The sequence below is a fragment of the Megascapheus bottae genome, chromosome 4 (assembly GCF_031878675.1).
Source record: "Megascapheus bottae isolate mThoBot1 chromosome 4, mThoBot2.hap1, whole genome shotgun sequence".
NCBI lineage: Eukaryota > Metazoa > Chordata > Mammalia > Rodentia > Geomyidae > Megascapheus > Megascapheus bottae.
In genome coordinates, this window is record NC_143512.1 from 64,715,012 (window position 1) to 64,719,652 (window position 4,641).

General features: G+C 38.2%; 1 pseudogene; it reads right to left on the bottom strand.

The window, feature by feature from the left end:
- Positions 1 to 577: 577 nt before the first annotated feature.
- LOC150064574 (elongation factor 1-alpha 1 pseudogene) lies at positions 578 to 1,994 on the bottom strand (annotated as a pseudogene).
- Positions 1,995 to 4,641: the final 2,647 nt, after the last annotated feature.

Consider the following 4,641-nt stretch of genomic DNA (forward strand, 5'->3'; position numbering starts at 1 on the left):
TCTGACTTGCTAGAATTCCCCAGATAGCTACAGGCTGTTTGATGGTAACTGCATCTCTCCCAGAATAGAATGGTATCAGGGACTAGAGACTGAGACTTTAACACCTTTCTTGTACCACTGAGGCCTGGAGGCTTTGTGCTTAGGCTTTTAGAACAAATTATCTCCCACCAAGATTTCCTTTTGGCCTAGCTCTCATTATTTCTTTCTTACTCAAATCTTTAATCCTTTGTCAGGAGCCCTTCCTCACTGTGATAAGTGCCTGAGATGATCAATTTAAAGGGAAAATATGTTTATTTTGTTTTGCATTTTCAGAAATTTCAGGCCATGGTCATTTGGCTCTCTTGTTTTAACGTATTGAGGCTTAGTACATTGGGGTGGCAAAAACATGCTGTGTAGGGAGACAAATCCTCTCATGGTGGCCAGAAAGGAGAGGGAATGAGGGAAAGAGGAAGGGATAAAAGGAAGAGGGAAAAAAATGAATGGATACAATCCCCAAATCCCTTTCACAGTCACTTAAAGTTTGGACTCCCCAGGTTTTAATTAGGAAGAGGATAAAATGATACCTGAAAGAGAAAGCTTCTTTTTTTTTTCTCATTCAACTTTGTTTTAATGGGTCTCAAAATTCTGTGACAGATTTTTGGTCATGTTGTTTCCATTAAAAAGTACTGCTTTTTAAAAAACTACTAACTTAAAACTGCCACACACACAAAAATGGTCCACAAAACATTTTTCTTTCCTTCTAAATGTTTTAGGATGCATTGTTATCATTAACCAGTCTTTTACTATTAAAGTTAAATGGCCAATTGAGATAAACAGTTCTGAGACCGTTCTTCCACCACTGGTTAAGACTGAAGTGGCAGGTGTTAGGGGTAATATTCATTTAGCCTTCTGAGCTTTCTGGGCAGACTTGGTGACCTTGCCAGCTCCGGCAGCCTTCTTGTTCACAGCTTTGATGACACCCAAAGCAACAGTCTGCCTCATATCATGAACAGCAAAACGACCCAGAGGAAGATAGTCAGAGAAGCTCTCCACACACATGGGCTTGCCTGGAACCATGTCGACGATGGCGGCATCACCAGACTTGAGGAATTTAGGGCCGTCTTCCAGCTTCTTACCAGAATGGTGGTCAGTCTTCTCTGTCAGCTCAGCAAACTTGCAAGCGATGTGAGCAGTGTGGCAATCCAGCACGGGGGCATAGCCAGCACTGATCTGGCCTGGATGGTTCAGGATGATCACCTGAGCAGTGAAGCCAGCTGCTTCCATGGGCAGATCATTCTTGCTGTCACCAGCAACATTGCCACGGTGGACATCTTTGACTGACACGTTCTTGACGTTGAATCCCACATTGTCCCCAGGAAGCACATCACTCAAAGCCTCCTGATCCATTTCAACAGACTTCACTTCAGTTGTGACACTGACAGGAGCAAAGGTGGCCACCATGCCAGGCTTGAGGGCACCGGTCCCCACTTGGCCCACAGGGATGATGCCAATACCTCCAATTTTGTAGACATCCTGAAAGGGCAGGCACAAAGGCTTGTCGGTGGGATGAGTTGGTGGCAGAGTGCAATCCAAAGCCTTGAGCAAGGTGGTCCCACTGGCACTGCCATCTTTATGGGTGACTTTCCATCCCTTGAACCAAGGCATATTAGCACTTGGCTCCAGCATGTTGTCACCATTCCAACCAGAAATTGGCACAAATGCTACTGTGTCAGGGTTGTAGCCAATTTTCTTAATGTAGGTGCTGACTTCTTTAACAATTTCCTCGTCTTTCTTCTGGCTGTAGGGTGGCTCAATGGAATCCATTTTGTTAACACCAACAATGAGCTGTTTCACATCGAGTGTGTAAGTCAGACGAGCAAGCTCACGGGTCTGCCCACTCTTGGAGATACCAGCTTCAAATTCACCAACACCAGCAGCAACAATCAGGACAGCACAATCAGCCTGGGATGTGCCTGTCATCAGGTTCTTGATGAAGTCTCTGTGTCCTGGGGCATCCATGATGGTCATGTAATACCTGCTGGTCTCAAATTTCCACAGGGAGATGTCAATGGTGAAACCACGCTCACGTTCAGCCTTCAGTTTATCCAAAACCTAGGCATACTTGAAGGAGCCCTTTCCCATCTCAGCAGCCTCCTTCTCGAACTTCTCAATGGTTCTCTTGTCTATTGCCACCACATTTGTAGGTCAGGTGTCCGGTGGTGTTGGACCTTCCAGAATCGATGTGTCCAATGTTGATATGGGTCTTTTCCTTTCCCATTTTGGCTTCGAATTAGTGATGTTTTTCACAGCACCTGCGACCTGACGGCAAACCCGTTGAGAAAAAAACAAGCAAACAAAGGAGAAAGCCTCTTATTCCATTTGAAGGACCAAAGAGGTAAACAGATCCTACCTAAAAATATCCTAGTGTGCTAAACTGAAATCATTGTAGGGTATATGATGAGGACAAATAACAAGAATGAGGAAACTAAAGCAGAAGAGTAGAAGACAATCTCTCAAAGAAAGAAGTTAGGACCTCACCTTTACTTTCATTGAGTACTTGTGGTTCTTACACAAGTGATGGGTCAGCCTGTTTAAAGGCACATTTGGAGATGAGCCTTAACTTACTTTAGGAATAGTATCTCACTGAAATTCAGAAGACTCTTTTTGGCTCTGAAACCTATTTTTTTTCCTTTTCTCACATAAAACTGAATACATTAAAACAAAAGTCACTGCAATGAAGTCTGGTTTGAGGAGTCAAGCTGGGATTCACCTCCCTTCAAACTTCATTCTTCCTAGTTTCTGTCTTAGATCCCCACACTTATGCTTGGATACCTGTTAGAAATGAAGTGCTATATAAAGATAGATAGAAGACAAGGAAGCTAGAGATGCTGAAAGATGAGCACAAAATAAAATAAACCAAATATTAAATATTAAAATAAATACATATAAATATGCAAGCATTTAAAATTTTATGATATAAAAATATATGTGCTTTATTAGAGCATTAAGTAATAAGATCTAAAAGAAGACCTAATAACTACCACTATTTATTGTATTTATAGTCAATATATTTGCCATGTAGTACTTCCCTTAGTAGGAGTTGTGAGGGATGTATTTTCATAGCCCTTATGTTGGTTTTCCAAATAAAAAAGTTATTTGCCTTTATTTTCCATCTCTTTGTTTTACTCTAATTTTTACTTTTTAAAAACATTGTGATTCTCTCAAGTTTTTGTCAATAATCCAAGTATTTAGTAGTGGCTAAATAGTTAGTAGTGACTTTCTTATACTTTAATTTTCTCATTATTATTATTGGTGGTGGTGGTGGTAGTGGTGGTCATGGTGGTCATGCGGCTTGAATTCAGGCATGTGTGTTATTCCTGAACTCTTTTGCTCAAGTGTCTACCATTTTGAGTCACTTCCATTTTTTTTTTTGTTAATTAGAGCGAAGAGTCTTAGAGACTTTCCTATCTGGACTGGCTTTGAACCAGGATCCTCAGATCTCAGCCTCCCAAGTTCTTAGGGTTAAATGCATGAGCCCTGGGTGCCTAGCCCTTTAATATTATTTTTTATAGTTTTTAATTTTTCCTTAGATTCACAAACCCTCTTTGTGTCTCATTTTTTGTCTTATTTCTTACTCTCTTTTTGTTTTCATTTATTTTTTCTTAGTGATGAACAGTAGAGAAATTCCTTTCTGTTCTTTGAATTGAGTTTTCTTCTGGTTTTGAACTTTTCAGCTGACTCCTTAATATTTTCTTTGTATTTCCCTTCTCTTTTGATATTTATTTTTCTCTTTTGTTATTATTTATTTATGTCCTTTTAAAACCATGCCAGATTATGTTTCTTTAATGTTCATACTATTCCTTTTTTTCCTGCTTCTCTGCATATAAGTGAGCTTTTTTTATTAAAGAATTTATTAACATTGATTTTTACATCATATTTTAAATGACAAGTTTAACAAACAAGTGTTCAAGGAGGCAATCTCTATTTACAATCACTGGGACTTAGTATTTAGAACTTAATCAAAATTAGGCTAAGGGTTTGTATGTCATAGAAACTTATTAATTTATGAAGTAAAACATTATGTCTATAGAGTCATAGGTTTTTATGTCTATATAGTTATGTTTATATTAAGTGGGCTTTTTTAAAAACTGTCTTTCTACTATATCCAAGACTACATTTTCCTTGAGTTTAACCTTGAACATAGGTTCTATTTTCCATTTACCCAGTTAATGTGTGTTTGTGCATGGCCTGTCCTTGTTCTTCATGGAATTGGTATTTGAGAAGTGAGTCAGTTACTTTTCAGCTTCAGAATCTCCTTTTTCTTTTTCTATTATTTTTTAAATTTTAAGTAATTGTGTTAAATATGTTTCATTTTCTTTTCTTCTTAGGCATTTGATTTGTGAAATTTATAGCATTAGTTTAAATACATTTTCTTGTGTGATAGATGCTAGTAATTTTGGGGTCATTCTGTTGAGTGAAGTAGTGTAGAATTCTTGGAAGACATTTCCAGAAGTCTACATTAGTTTTTGCTTTGTAATATAAGTTGTTTTGTTAAAAAATTGCTGTTTGTAAGGCATTTACCACAGTATTTGGCACAAAGAATAGATAGGTGGCAATTAGTGGTATAAATTTAATTTAACTAAAATTAATAACTATATCTTA